This window comes from Herpailurus yagouaroundi, unplaced genomic scaffold, assembly GCF_014898765.1.
Source record: "Herpailurus yagouaroundi ecotype Mexico unplaced genomic scaffold, PumYag 100, whole genome shotgun sequence".
Lineage (NCBI taxonomy): Eukaryota > Metazoa > Chordata > Mammalia > Carnivora > Felidae > Herpailurus > Herpailurus yagouaroundi.
The window spans coordinates 83,480,848-83,497,051 of record NW_024412391.1 but is presented as its reverse complement, the minus strand read 5'-3'; the positions used below and the strand labels follow the sequence as shown (position 1 = coordinate 83,497,051).

General features: G+C 42.7%; 1 protein-coding gene, 1 long non-coding RNA gene and 1 pseudogene across 2 annotated transcripts in view; 2 read left to right on the top strand and 1 right to left on the bottom strand.

The window, feature by feature from the left end:
• LOC121028888 (uncharacterized) overlaps window positions 1-16,097 on the top strand; it is a 26,160-nt gene extending 10,063 nt beyond the window's left edge. Inside the window, exons 2-3 of the long non-coding RNA XR_005789483.1 lie at window positions 4,434-4,436; window positions 15,849-16,097. This is a non-coding gene — a long non-coding RNA (uncharacterized LOC121028888). The remainder of the gene's footprint in view (window positions 1-4,433; window positions 4,437-15,848) is intronic.
• PRKAR2B (protein kinase cAMP-dependent type II regulatory subunit beta) overlaps window positions 1-16,204 on the bottom strand; it is a 104,260-nt gene that overhangs the window by 61,063 nt on the left and 26,993 nt on the right. The gene's annotated exons all lie outside the window — the stretch shown is intronic.
• LOC121028886 (thioredoxin-related transmembrane protein 2-like) lies at window positions 14,462-15,586 on the top strand (annotated as a pseudogene).

The window sequence follows — 16,204 nt, the reverse complement described above, 5'->3', positions numbered from 1 at the left end:
GACAGAGCATGAACGGGGGGGGGGGGGCAGAGAGAGAGGGAGACACAGAATCGGAAACAGGCTCCAGGCTCCGAGCCAACAGCCCAGAGCCTGACGCGGGGCTCGAACTCACGGACCGCGAGATCGTGACCTGGCTGAAGTCGGACGCTTAACCGACTGCGCCACCCAGGCGCCCCTAGTGTATAAAATATTTAATACAATTTCAAAATTCAGGATGAAAATTAGACCAGGAAAACATAGCTAGAACTCCCATTTAACAAAAGAATTAAAAACGAGGTGATTCCACTTTGTAAAAAATTTTTTAAGTTTTTTAATGTTTATTTTTGAGAGAGAGAAAGAGAGACAGAGCGTGAGCGGGAGAGGGGCAGTGAGAGGGAGACACAGAATCCGAAGCAGTCTCCAGGCTCTGAGCTATCAGCACAGAGCCCAATGGCAGCTCTGGAACCCAAGAACCGCTAGATCATGACCTGAGCCAAAGTCAGACACTCAACTGACTGAGCCACCCAGGCGCCCCTAGGTGATTCCACTTTAAACAATAATGTAGTATCATTTAAAAAAAAAAAAAAGAGCACGACCTTGGGCATGTTGAACGCTTTGTGACTCAGTTTCCACACGTGTAAAAAGGAAACAGTAAAAAAACTTTTTGAAGCTGGTGGTAGTGATTCTCGTAGGTTACCGCAGGGAAAGCCACGTTGAGCAACAGAGACTGGCACACGCAGACCCTGCGCACATTTTTGGCATCACCATCATCCTCTACTTTCACAAAGGAGACCACCAAGGTTCATAACCAGAATCACTGATCCTTATTCACACTTTTGAGCCACTTGCCTTGTTAGAGGAATTCACTCCTGGACAAAAATGAGGGGAAGAAAGCTCCGGGAATTATGAAACTTCATGAAAAACATTTGGGACTGTGAAAAACAAGACAACAGGCCCAGAATGGAGTCACATATGCTAAGCCCCATGTCACCAAACTGAGACTTGATTCAGTTCCAAGCTGTCCCAGAAATGAGTCTTTTTTTTTTTTTTTTTAATGTTTATTTATTTTTGAGACAGAGAGAGACAGAGCATGAATGGGGGAGGGGCAGGGAGAGAGGGAGACACAGAATCGGAAACAGGCTCCAGGCTCTGAGCCATCAGCCCAGAGCCTGACGCGGGGCTCGAACTCACGGACTGCGAGATCGTGACCTGGCTGAAGTCGGACGCTTAACCGACTGCGCCACCCAGGCGCCCCCAGAAATGAGTCTTAAACCAATCAGAAGTCACCTGTAATCAGCACTAGTGAGGCTAACCCCACATTCCCTAAAAGAAAGTAATCTTGGAATAACCCACTTTTTTGCCTCACATAACTTCCTTTTTCCACTTCTGCCTATAAGTATTTAATTTTGTACAGCTCCTCAGAGCTCCTTTCTATCTGCTAGACTGGATGCTGCCCAATTTGAACCGATTTTTGCTCAAATAAATTCTTAAAATTTTTAATATGCCTCAGTTTAGCTTTTAACAGGATTCACAGGCTGCCTTCAAAACATATAATGATCATTCGGGCGCCTGGGTGGCTCAGTCGGTTGAGCGTCCGACTTCAGCTCAGGTCATGATCTTGCGGTTCGTGGGTTCGAGCCCTGCGTCGGGCTCTGTGCTGACAGCTCAGAGCCTGGAGCCTGCTTCAGATTCTGTGTCTCCCTCTCTCTCTGCCCCTCCCCCGCTCTTGCTCTGTCTCTCTCTCTCTCTCTCTCAAAAATAAACATTAGAAAAAAACCAAAAAACATATAAGGATCATTGCCTCAGAATCTGTCCAGAATGGGACATACATTGTGACTCTGTCCAGGGTGGGACATTGTACAGTGTGTGACTCCATCCAGGGTGGGATGTGGTAGATGTGACCCTGTCCAGGGTGGGACAGACAGTGTGCCTCTCCTACAGCTATGTAACAACCATCCAAGAGACTTTAGTCCCACCAACCAGACTCCCTTCTAAAGAGATGATTTTACTACAGAAAAATTTTACGTTCATTTAACTTTGAACTTAATTGCCTATGTGATACAATACTAAGGTTTACTTTTTAATCAGTAAAAATGTAATTCTGGATTGTAAGCATTCCCATCACTCTAATTCCAAGAATACCCATCAGTCTAAGAAATATAAACTGCCCCTTTCATGTAAATGTACTGAAGAAAGAAAATCAACACTCTAAAAGGGCCAAAAAATTTGAATAAAGTGAAATGATCACATAAAAAGGTAATGTGAAAGTAGCAGTTTATTTTTATTTATTTATTTAGTTTTTAGTCTTTAAAAAATTTTTTAACATTTATTCATTTTTGAGAGTGAGAGAGACAGAGCATGAGCAGGGGAGGGGCAGAGAGAGAGGGAGACACAGAATCCAAAGCAGCTCCAGGCTCTGAGTTGTCAGTACAGGACCCGATGCGGGGCTTGAACTCACAGACTGTGAGATCATGACCTGAGCCAAAGTCGGACGCTTAACCGACTGAGCTACCCAGGCGCCGCTTTAAATTTTTTTTATGTTTATTTTTGAGAGAGAGAGAGAGAGAGAGAGAGAGAGAGAGAAAGAGAGAGAGAGCATGAGTGGGGGAGGGACAGAGAGAAACAGAGACACGGAATCTGAAGCAGGCTCCAGGCTCTGAGCTGTCAGCACAGAGCCCAACATGGGGCTCAAATTCACAAACCGCGAGATCATGACCTGAGCCGAAGTCGGACGCTCAACTGACTGAGCCACCCAGGCGTCCCTATTTACTTTTTTTAAAGTTTATTTTCCTTAGTAATCTTTACCCCCAACATGGGGTTCAAACTCACGACCCTCAGCATGCTCCTCTGACTGAGCCAGGTAGGTGCCCCAAAAGTAGCAGGTGATTTTTAGAAAGGCACCAGAGTACTTACTGTAGATCACCACCCAGCAGCTGATGGAAACTCAGCTCTGAAAAAGACCTCGCAGCATAAAGCCACATGCCTTTTCTGGAAAACCTTGCGACTGTACCCTGTTACTTTATGTTATGCAATAAGCATATTAAACTATCTACATCTGTTTTTAAATTTTTTTAATGTTTATTTTATTTTTGAGAGAGAGAGCCTGACATGGGGCTCGAACCCACAAACTGCAAGATCACGACCTAAGCCAAAGTTGGCACTTAACAGACTGAACCACCCGGGCACCCCTATCTACATCTGTTTTCGAATGGGATCTACAACTTGGAATTCTGGTTTTTTTTGTTTTTTTTTTGTTTTTTTTTTAATTTTAACGTTTATTTATGTTTGAGACAGTGAGAGACAGAGCATGAACAGGGGAGGGGCAGAGAGAGAGGGAGACACAGAATCTGAAACAGGTTCCAGGCTCTGAGCGGTCAGCACAGAGCCCGATGCACACAGCACGAACCCACGGACCGTGAGATCATGACCTGAGCCAAAGTCGGACACCTAACCGACCGAGCCACCCAGGCGCCCCTGGAATTCGTTTTTAAAACACCTAAGGAGAGGGACAGTTCTACCTTTTCTGATGGAGGTCAATAAAGATAATATTGGCAATTCCTTGAAACAGGTCTAACAACAGTTATTTAAACTATTTGGTTGTTCATACGGAAGGCTCCTCCTTTGTATCATTTTTTAAAAATTTTTACTGTTTATTTTTGAGACAGAGAGAGAGAGGGAGGCACGCCCCCTCTGAAGCAGGCTCCAGGCTCTGTGCTTTCAGCACAGAGCCTGATGCAGGGCTTGAACACACCAATCATGAGATCATGACCTGAGCCAAAGTTGGATGCTTAACCGACTGAGACATGCAGGCACCCCTCTTTTCTACCATTCTAAAAACAATATATCTTCAATCTGTATTTTAATCTTTTGGCAGTTTAGCTATATTGTCTTAGTAAAACAGCAACTATGAAATCAATGTTCTCTGGTTTTAGCAATTCAAGGCCAAAGATGATAAAAGAAAGAGAAGATCCGGATTCACTTTCCGGTTTTAGGTTGTGTCATTAATTTTTGAAATATCAGAAAACATGATCAAATGATTAGCTAATATAAAATACATGGCTAGCACCGTGAGAGTCAGTCTCCACACTTCACAGTAATACTTTCTAGCAATCAGCTCCTCAAATCAGCTGGTCCCTTCTGATGATGGGGGTGGGGGAACCTGCATTTATATACAGCTGATTAAAATTAAAAGTTAAAATTCAAAAGGCAGATCAATTTATTTTCAAAATAACAGTCTAAGAATACAGTTTAGAATCCAGGGGTGACTAAAGTTGTTTTTCTGATTTTAACTAAAAAGCTAAAGAATGTTGCATCAGAGAGAAATCTTTCCCATCTCCCCCAAATATTGATACAATGTTATGTCAATCTAAGGTTGCAGTAGGAGATTTGGCTGTAGAAGAGTCACAGAATTATGTACTCTGGCCAATTAAAATGAAGTGGGATAGATCTCGCAGTCCGTGAGTTCGAGCCCCGCGTCGGGCTCTGGGCTGATGGCTCAGAGCCTGGAGCCTGTTTCCGATTCTGTGTCTCCCTCTCTCTCTGCCCCTCCCCCGTTCATGCTCTGTCTTTCTCTGTCCCAAAAATAAATAAACGTTGAAAAAAAAATTAAAAAAAAAAATGAAGTGGGATAAATTACAGGAGAAAACAACAGGGATACTAGTATTACAGTATTTTTGCTAGAGTAAAATTTGATAAATTGAGTCTAATGATACCTAAAGGTTTATTTAGCACTCACTAGGAGTCAGGCATTGTGCTTTAAAAAAAAAAAAAAAAAAAATGAAAGAGCTTTGCCTGCATTCTCTTCATGTATTACAACCCAGTTTTAACGAAGGTGTTTTACGTTGCCCAAGGTCACACTACTAGTAAGTGGTGCAACAAGGTCCTAAACTATGTCTGTCTACCTCAGGCCCAGTGCCAAACACATCCTAGGCCCTCTTTGAATATCTGACCAAGAAATGACAGAACGGGGGCACCTGGATGGCTCAATCTGTTAAGCGTCTGACTCTTGATCTCAGCTCAGGTCTTGATCTCAGGGTTGTGAGTTCAATACCCATGTTGGGCTCTGTGCTAGGCATGAAGCCTACTTAAAAAAAGAGAGAGAGAGAGAGAGAGAGAGAGAAATGACAGAATGACCTCAAATCCAAGCTCTTCACTTCTATACCATATTACCTGTTGTAATTAAGGTAAATATCAGACAGTGAAAGTGCTCTCGTTGGGAACCTGATGGAGACAGCCTTAAAGAAAGTTTAGTTAAACAAGCATCCATAACAAGTAAGTTACGACCTGAAGATCCTTGATCCAACCACGCCCTCTTTGCTCTGTTACCTTGGTCACCCACAATGTGCGAGACTCCAGACAACCACCTTCTCCCCAGTTTCATCTCTACACTCCTTTAAGCCTCCCCCATTGGACTGTACCATCTTCAGGTCCGGGAGCATTTGCTGCTGTACCCGATGTCTAGCAATGGTAACTGTACAGTGCCTGGCAATAGTAACTGCTGACCTGGGGATTTCTCCCATCCATTCCCACCCTCCTTTCCAACACTGTCCTCACACCCTCAAGTGCTTTTACAAAGCATTCCCAACATATCCCCCCTCAGCTGAAACCAGGCTCTTCCCCCAAGAACACCACCTCACTTAGAAAGCCCCACTCCCTGCACACAGCAGAACCCCAACAGACAGTAAGGGACTCTCATGCCCCCCCCCAAGTGGGCATCCACACGGCTAACTGGTACTCCCAGGCCAATGTGGGGGGGCTCTTCTGAGATTCACGGGTTCAGGCGTCCCTCCTGATTGGTATCTGTCTCTGTGCTTTTTCTACTCCAGTTTTGCCCATCCTCAAGTGTTTTGAGCTTCAGTCTCAACCATAACCACACCTATATTGGTCCTTCCCTTAGGAATCTTAAACTTCATTGTGCACGTCTGGCCAAATCTTTCCATCCTGCTACATATGGCTCCCGCTTCCTCACATCTCACCCTGCTTTTTCTTTGACTTCATCTACAAATGCCCTCTCCTCTCAATTCATTAACTGTGAACAACAAACCACAGCATCAAATGATGTGTAAACACAAATGACGTGTGTAAACACGTGTAACAGGAGCATTGAGTACCTACCCTACCTACAGGTGACATCCAGAAAGAAAGAAATAATGCTGAGGGGTAGGGGACATAGTTGGGGGAGGAGTTATAGGAAAGCCAGAGAAGGGGAGCCTCTGGAGTTTCAGATGAACAGGTGAACAGGCGGGTGCTGGGTACAGGCAGCGACATGTGTCCCCGTGGCGTGGGGCAGGGCCCCACCATTCTACCACTCCAAAGAGCACCGTTCACACTCAGGTAGTTCTCACAAAATGCCAAAGGAGTAAAAAAAAAGGTTTTTGGTTTTGATAATCAGTGATTTTTGAGTAAATGTGCACTTTTCCTTCATAAAAACATTTTGGGAGAACATGCCTATCTCCTACAGAGCTCACCGAGGTCATGGCCCCCAAAGCCAGCAGTCCACAGGGAAGGGAACACAGAGTGGGGTGTTTAGGGTCTATTATGGCATTTGATGCTGCAGTGGAAAGTTTACCCTATTTTACAAAAGTACTGGCCTGCAATGGACTGGGGGCAGGGAGACTCATCCTCCCTCCACATACATACAGAGTTTGGGGAGCAGTGACCTAACCTCTGATCACAATCAGAGAATGCTTTGCATTCTAGCTACTCGTGTCTGGTCTACAAGGCAGCTGGCAGTGAACCAAGACACACGAGAGACCCAATGGGCTACAAAGGCTTCCCAAGCCATCTGCCAAGTCCCTCTGTATCTGCTGGTGTGAAGACAGACCACCCTGGGAGCAGAAAGAAACCCTGCCCGGCCCGGCCCCCCCCCCCCCCCCCGAACTGCAGATCATGTTTCTTACTACTGCCTTCCTTTCTCCCTTCCCTGGAGGGTGCAAGGAGGATTTTGAAGAAAATGCAATTAGGTTCAAGAGATACAGACTTTCTCATTGGCCTTGAGATGTCTATCGGCATGCCTGGGCCTAACCAAAAAGAACCAGAGACTCAACACTGCCCATGGATCCCACCGGGCTCTCTTTACCACAGCATGCTAAGGTATGCGAGCACATGGCATGCTTAAGAAGTGTCAGTAAATCAGTACTGCTGGAGCAGGGAGGAGGACAGGGGAGAGGCCGTGAAGAGACAGGAGCAGTACTTCCACTGCTCACTTGGTTTTATTCGTAACGCATCACAGGCAAGAATCCATTTCAACATTGGTCTAGGCACAGGAAGGTAACAGGTACATAAAGTGGCTTAAAACCACTTCCACCCCACCGGAAGGAGAAGCCTAGACAAAGAGCCCAGGTGTGTGGGGGGGGGGGGGAGGTCGGGGGGTGCTGTGCTCTGGCATCTCAGAGAACTCTCTAGGTCCACTTTCCACCCCCTCATTTCACTCCCCCTTGCCCACTGCTGGCCCCTCTGGTTTCATCCCGCTGCCTCAGTTAAACCGTCTGCCTCTTGATTTCAGCCTTGCCCCTAGATGTCATCTTTCCAATGAATTCTCCATGTCAAGCTTTGCAGTCCACAAGCTATTCTGACCTACCTTCACATCCAGTCCAGACTCCGGGAAGCCCTGTCTATCCAGAAGACACATCTGGACCATAGGCTCATACTGTGAAACCAAACTGGAGAGAATACTGTGTTGTGTTTTTCACGGATTATCTACTGTTTCATCACTAAGATAATCTTATGAGATGTGTATTATCCCATTTTATACCTGGAGAAACTGAGCCTTAATAAGGGGATGAAGCCCCCCGCCCCTCCTCCCCCCGCCACACTTTTTAAAAAAATGTTTATTATTTATTTTTGAGAGAGAGACAGAGCGCAAGTAGGGGAGGGTTAGAGAGAGAAGGAGACACAGAATTCAAAGCAGGCACCAGGCTCCGAGCTGTCAGCACAGAGCCCGATGCGGGGCTGGAACCCACAAACCGTGATATCATGACCTGAGTAGAAGTTGGATGATTAACCGACTGAGCTACCCAGGCACCCCCCACCCCCACCACCACACACACACTTTTAGTAAGTGGATATGTGAGTAGCAAAGCTGGTATTTCAACCCAGGTCCCCCTGAATCCAGAGCCTATACTGTCTCTTCTGATAAGAGAGACACTAAATTTTGAAGGAATGGTGAGTTAAACACAGAAATAAATCCTGGCCTTAAGCCCCTGCTGTCCACAGCCTTAGGCAGCTGTTTACTCCACGCCACAAGGTACTTGCTGCTGGGGTAAGAAGAGAGCACCATCCGAGGAGAAAGGACTTTATGATAAAAACAGGTAGCTCTTAGTGACAATGCACAGATACTCCCCTTGTTCTCCTGCTGAAACTCATGTTAGAAGCTCTAGCGACCAGCACCCTTTCTGTGAGCTGTGCTGGAAGAACTGTATGTTTTCTCCCTTTCCCTTCGTGGCTATTACGGTATTCACCACCCACAGTCACAGCCAGCTTCCCTGCTAGGCTGTGAACTTCCGAAGGGCCGCATCGTATCTTCTGGCATCTCCTACCACTATGCCTGGCACACAGGAGGGATGCAGTAGATGTCTGCAGAATGAATTAGTGAATTAATTAAAGCAGCATCCTCCTTGTATGCATTATGTAGTGTTCGTGATTAGCAAGCTTGAAATGAGCTTCCAAGATTCAGTTCAAAAATAAAGTATTAACGTAGATATATACACTCCAGCAAATTAGTTGGACAACATGAGAATGACCTCTTGAAAAAAAAATACGGGGGTTAAAAGCTCTCATCACAGAACTTGAAAGAAAGAAAACAATGAACACCAAAGCCACACAGTATTTCTACAACAAAACAAAAGGAAGCATATGTTCCCTAAATCAAGGAAACATATGTCCCCTGAATTGGATTCAATAAAAGATCTGAACTTTAGCTATTTCACTACTTTCCTGAGGACTAATCATTTTCTGTTTTTGGTGATTTTACTGAGTTTTTAATATATCATTTTACACAGTAGGGTGTGTGAAATTTAAAGACTTTAATTTCACCTCTGAATTACTCTAAATGCCAACATAGAGAAAATTATAAAACTTTAGCTCTGTTAAAAATACACTACAAAATTCAATGCTCTTATGATGGTTAAAAATTGAAAAGTGGCTAATTATCTACATGAGAAAAGAAAATTACCAAATTCATAATTTGGAGTTCCATTTTCACTTCTGTTATAAGAAATAATTATGTATTTATTAGAGCAAGTAATGCTCAACAGTATCCGTGAAAGCGGTACTAAATAAAGCAGTACTCGATGCAAATGCTTCACGGTCACCAACGGGGCACTGTGACCAGACAGTGGACATGCCCATGTGAGCTAAGACTTCACAACTGGTGATACAGGGAACAGTTTCATTGATATGGATAACCTCCAGAACTGCAAAAAGAAAGAAAAAAAGAAAGAAAGAAAGAAAGAAAGAAAGAAAGAAAGAAAGCAAGCAAGCAAGCAAGCAAGCAAGCAAGCAGCTTTCAAAAATTTTAGGGAGTCAGTTTGTAAAAGATCAGAAAAACGGAGTCATGACAGTTAAAAGCAACATAAAATCCTTGAATAAGCTTGGCTATCCTTTATACAGGAAGAGAGGAAATACCAAGACAACTGAGGACACTGGACTGTATATATTAGATAACAGCATTGTACCAAGGTTAAATTCCTTGAGTGTAGTATTATGCAGAACAATGACCTTGTTCTTAGCAGATACACATGAAGTATTCATAATTCCTAAAAGGTTCAGTAAAAAAACAAAGTGTGGGTATGAGCGTGTGTACGAAAGCAAGAAGGGTCAAATAGGAACAAGTGGGAAATCTAGAGAAAAGTGTTCACTGAACTATTCTTCAAACTCTTCTATAGGCTTGACTTTTTTCAAAGTAAAATCCTGGGGTTAAACAAAATCAGAGAGAAGTCTGACTTCATACTGCAAGGCACTATCTCAAGAGTAAAGAGAAATTTCTTTTTTTTCTTTTTTCTTCAATTCAGAGACAAACCCACAGAGGAAACCATTATAATCTTTTTAAAAGCCATAATGTGAAAACAGTAAAAAGAGATGACCCATATTAAGGAATGATATCCAATAGTGCTGTGACGCCCCAAGGCTTGTTTATGACAGGCTAGGGCACAGCACTGAGGGTTTTATTGTTTTGTTTTGTTTTGTTTTAAACTATGTGCAGAAAAGACGGTTGACCGCTAACATTTTTGACAGCCTAGACACTCCGCTTTATAAAAATCATCTAGCTTAACCATCGTAACAAGACTGACTATAGCTGTTATGATCCCAAACTGAAAGAAAATGAAAAGAAAAAAGTAAAACTCAAGGTGGTAAATAATTTACATGCAAATCCAAACAGTAAACAGGTGATCTGAACTCAAGTCTGTGAAATCCCACATTCTAGAGTCTTTCTCATATAATATACTAGATGAACAACAATGCAACAGGACTGTTGTCTGTGTAAAGTTTTACTCTTCAAATGACTGTGTCTACTGCTACCATTAATTTTTAATAATGAGAATGAACGGTATATTGCCATTTTTCCAAGAAGAAAAATCTTCCAAAATACTCCAAACAGTCAATGTTAATGCCATCAAAATTCTAAAATAGATTATGTGTATTTTATGTTAATTTTATGTATGTTACATATAATCACATAATAGCTCATGTTATTATAAAATAGATTATGTATGACTTCTGTGTATTTAAAAAAAGATGTCCCGGTAAGAAGTGATGATGAAGAGCAGAAATGGGTTAAAAAAAAGAAGAAAAGTAGGATTTCTTTTGCTCGAAACTAGGATCACAGGGTACTGCTTAAAAATAAGGCTATGGGTAATCATGTTACATCATACAAATATATCAAATCAACACATCTTACACCTTAATTTTTTTGTTTTGGTTTATTTTGAGAGAGAGCACAAGTACAAGTGGGGGAGGAGCAGAGAGACAGCGAGAGAGAATCCCAAGCAAGCTCCACACTGTCAGTGCACAGCCTGACGTGGACTCAATTCCTGAGATCATGACCTGAGCCAAAATCAAGAGCCAGACACTCAACCAACTGAGCCACCCATGTGCCACAACACACTGTACACCTTAAATACACACACGTCATATGTCGACTGAATCTCAATAAAAATAAAAATTTTTAAAAATGATAAAATTAAGGTTATGGGGTGCTTGTCAGGAAGATATCAAAGATATGTTTCATTTGGATTTTGGAAGACACCTGACAGTTCCAGTCATGTTTTGCAGAACTGAACCAATCGAACACCCATCTGGGTTTCCACTAATCATCCCATACTGTACTTTAATTCCTGTACCTAGTGGAAAACCAGCTTATGAAGCCGTGAAACCTCTACATGCTCTTAAAGACTCTAGGAATTGTTAGAAAATTGCTAGGTGGGGCGCCTGGGTGGCACAGTCGGTTAAGCGTCCGACTTCAGCCAGGTCACGATCTCGCGGTCCGTGGGTTCGAGCCCCGCGTCGGGCTCTGGGCTGATGGCTCAGAGCCTGGAGCCTGTTTCCGATTCTGTGTCTCCCTCTCTCTCTACCCCTCCCCCGTTCATGCTGTGTCTCTCTCTGTCCCAAAAATAAATAAATGTTGAAAAAAAAAATTAAAAAAAAAAAAAAAAAAAGAAAATTGCTAGGTGATACAGATTCCTTCTACGTATAGAAATAAAAACTGACAGGTTTGTAGGCAGGCACTAAAAACATATGAAGAGAGTTGAGCAGAAACAGTGTTGTTTAAGGTACAAAAATGATCCTAAATAATTTTTTTAATGTTTATTTATTTTTGAGAGATAGAGAGAGACAGAGCACGAGTGGGGGAGGAGCAAAGAGAGAGGGAGACACAGAATCTGAAGCAGGCTCCAGGCTCTGAGCTGTCAGCACAGAGCCCAACACAGAGCTCAATACTCATGAACCACGAGATCATGACCTGAGCTGAAGCTGGACACTCAACTGACTGAGCCACCCAGGCTCTCCAAAATGATCCTAAATGATGTATTTGTTAAATACTTTTTTAACATAAGCATTGCCTCATCCTCATGAACTATAATAAATGAAAAAGACACAAAAAGGAGAAATGTTCTATTCCAATTACTCAGGTTGAAATATTCATTTTTGAAAGATGGAGTATGAATAGCAAAAGCCAAAACCTAAAAGATTTAGAGAATTCAGCCACAAGTTGAGAAATATATTGTAACATATTCTCTGTTTTCACTCAATCAACAGCGACTGATTACCTAGCAATACCCATAGCATGTTATATCATGTTACACAGGAGTTACTGTTGTAATTATTATTTAAAAATAGTGAATAAGAAAAAAACTCATATCGCATAAGCTTCTGGTTGATTTTACCTGACTTATTTTTTTTTCGAAATTAAAGGTCTTACATAAGTTTTATAGTTTATTTCTGAAAAGAAAATTTATTTCTGAAATAAAACTCCATCAGAAAAAGATATCCTAACAATTATTGTTAATGACCAAGTATGAAGTTCTACATTTTAAGTAGACATTTATTATTTTCAGGAAATGATACTTTAAAAGAAACTGACATATATCTCTACTACTAAATTAAGTTACTTTGAGCCACTAAATTAACAAAGAGAACTACAGAATTTCCTCCTCGGGATGGCTTAAGACTGTTCGAATATTCTTCTTTCCTGGAATAGTTTTAGACAAACTTCTATAAAAAAATTAGAAAGTCAAATAAATTACAGACATGTAGATGATTAACAGGTCCCATTCCTTTTTTTCCTTCTTATAGCACTGCTCTTTTTATCTAAGGTAGTAAATATAATTTTATTTTCCTTGCCTGAAAGACTGAAGATGTACATAAAATGCTTAGCACAGGGGGTCTCCAAAAGCTGGTCGTCTTTTCCTTCCATGTCAAGATTCACTCTCATAATGAGTTTCAGCATGTTATATTACTAGGGTAACAATTTTTACTCCTTTTGAGGCTTATTGCTGTACATAGTGCAACCCTTAAGCTTGACATCATCCTGTTTGTTTTTCTTTAAGTCAGATTGTTTCCTGACATTTCCTATTGCCCGTGATTCTAGGAATAAGCACAACGTTTGACTTTAATGAGTGTTTCTTTGCTGGCATTCCACCTTCTCTACATCTCCAACCAAGTCTTCCCAAGATACACCGGACACAGACTTAGTGGTGGTAGAGATACGAAAATAATGGTGCTTCAAAATTTACCTACATGCTGGAACCCCTGATTTATCAGTTGATGGTAAGTATACTGTACAACAAACACTAATGCAACTTGCCCAGATATAAATGTCTCATATCACACAGTTTGATACAGAAAAGGAGACAATTTAATCTAAAACTCCTAAACTATGTGGCTGTGGAAAGAATTTTACAAGAAGACAAGGTACCACACTACAGATTCCATCTTATTGCTCCTCTCTTTTGCCACCACTGCTCATAAAAGACAACATCCCTGCACTGGAGCACCTTCACATTTGATGGCTCTACTCTGGGATAACGTCCGATGCCTTGCTGACAGAAAGCAGAATTCCTCATTCCGCAAAAGCGATTACAATCCGCTCCTTGTTTGCAACATTTAAAATAAGTATGTCTTCAGCATACAAAAAGCTCAGGAGGATGAAGTAGATACTATCCCCACACAGCACATCTACTTAATCCCTGCCTCTTTCCTCACAGATTTGGTCACTACAGAATAAGAATAAATTGTACCAGGGGCGCCTGGGTGGCTCAGTCGGTTAGGCGGCCGACTTCGGCTCAGGTCATGATCTCGCGGTCCGTGAGTTCGAGCCCCGCGTCGGGCTCTGTGCTGACAGCTCAGAGCCTGGAGCCTGTTCCAGATTCTGTGTTTCCCTCTCTCTGACCCTCCCCCGTTCATGCTCTGTCTCTCTCTGTCTCAAAAATAAATAAACGTTAAAAAAAAAATTAACAAAAAAAAAAGAATAAATTGTACCAGTAATTGCCAGGAGATAAAAAATAAAACTTAACCTTAAAACACCTTTAATGATACAGCACAGATGGAAATGAGGTGATTTTATGAAATAAATTACTCATCTGTGTTATGTAAATGTCAAAAATGATGTGTCTGAAACATCTACCTTATGTTTTTCAACAACAACAAAAAAATTCTAGTCATATTTCAAAGAAAGAGTAATTTTCTCAAATCAAACCTAGCAGTGTCATTTGTCTTCAGAGAAGAAGGCACTCCATGGAAGTAACTTTTCCAAATAGTTGATCCACTTCAATGCCCAAACTCACTTTACTTAAACCATTTTGGACAGAAATGTTCTCAACTATGTCCAGTATTCCCTACCAATGCAGGTAGTGCACCGTACCAAGAATCTAATTCAAGCACTCGTGAGTGGCGAAGGTCTATCACTGTGACTAGGCATTCGGTTCCTATGATATCTCTAAGACAGCAAGAGCCTCAGGGGCATTAACAAATGTAAAGCAATTAGCTCCCATTCCAAATGGCCTCAGGACGACAAGTTCTCCCACCCGTATTTTCAGTTATCCTGTCCCTTCTTAAAAACTCTCATCCACCACTGTTTCTAGGGTGTCCTTTACCCATCTTCTAAATCACTGCCTCTGAACTGTGGCTGGTACATCAGCTAACCATGTAGACAATAACTGATCAAGAGCAGGAATAAAACTGGGGTGAGGGTCTCCATTTAAAAAGGTGCATTGGGAGTCTCCCCACGCAACGCGAAAACGGCAACCTGTGTGACTGACTGGAAAGGAGGAGAGATCCTGATGTTCCTCAGTGCCACCAGGATGATGAAGAACCACAGATCTATCGCTGTGGAGCAACATACAGGCAACAACTTCATGTTTAGTAAAGTGGCCAATGCAATTCTTTTCTTCCGTCTGGATTTTCGTATGGGCCTGCTTTACATCACACTTCGCATAGTGTTCCTGATGACATGCAAGCCCCCCCCCCCCCCAGCCGGATATGGGCCCTGAGTATATCAAGTACTTCAATGACAAAACCATTGATGAAGAGCTGGAGTGGAAAAGGAGGGTCACCTAGATTGTGGCGTTCTTTGCCGATTGGTCTAATGACTGCCAGTCGTTTGCTCCTATCTATGCTTACCTCTCCCTCAAGTACAACTGTACAGGGCTAAATTTGGGGAAGGTGGACGTTGGACGCCACACTGATGTTAGTACACGGTACAAAGTGAGCATGTCGCCCCTCGCCAAGCAGCTCCCTACTCTGATCCTGTTCCAAGGTGGCAAGGAGGTCATGCGGCAGCCACAGATTGACAAAAAAGGATGAGCTGTCTCTTGCACCTTCTGAGGAGAATGTGATCCAAGAATTCAATTTGAATGAGCTGTATCAACGGGCCAAGAAGCTATCAAAGGCTGGAGATCACATCCCTGAGGAGCAGCCTGTGGCCCCAACCACCACCGAAGCGCCAGACGGGAAAGCAAGAAGGACAAATAGAATCCCTGCCTTGTCAGTGCTTCCTCACCTTTGAGGTCCTGCCCCTTCCTTAACCACAGGCCCTGCCTGAGGCCTGGGCCTTTTATTTATGTTTTCCCTTTGGCTCTGTCTCAGTTAGGCAGGGTGCTGCTTCTGATTTTAAGGAGGCTTTCAGGGAATTGACAGGAACCCTCTGGGAAGGCCTCCACTGCTGTGGCCAACTTTCACTGGAAGAAGGGAGAGATCTCTGATGATGGAGGAGGAAATGCCCGCCTTCCAAGCTTGGGTCAGAGTATCAGCTGCTGTCCACCACTCACATGTCTCCACCGGGCAGTGTTTTCATCCTTCCTCTTAGTGGACCTGCCCAGTCTGCCTAGATTATATTAAACCTAACAGAAAATGCCTAGGTATGGAGTCTGTACTAGGATTTTTCCCTCAAGGACCCTTACTTCTTTAGGCATTTCTGGCTTGGTCTGTGGCCTTCATTAATAAGGCTAACTTTGTCACTGGTCCCCAGAAGAAACCTTTAACCACTGAGTTTACTCATTGGAGATAGTTTTGAATAATCCCCCTAATTTTTGGAGTTTGGGAGGAAAGGGCATAGGTTTGAGACGTTCCTTTGTATGGTGGGGCTCAGGAGAAAGCCCTTGGGCAGGTATGAGGTTTCACTTAGTCTCCTACTTCCAACAACCAGTTGATGGTTGTCAATAATAAAGAAACTGGGATTTCCTTTAAAAAAAAAAAAGGTGCATTAGCTCCAATGCACCGTCTGATTGTAAGT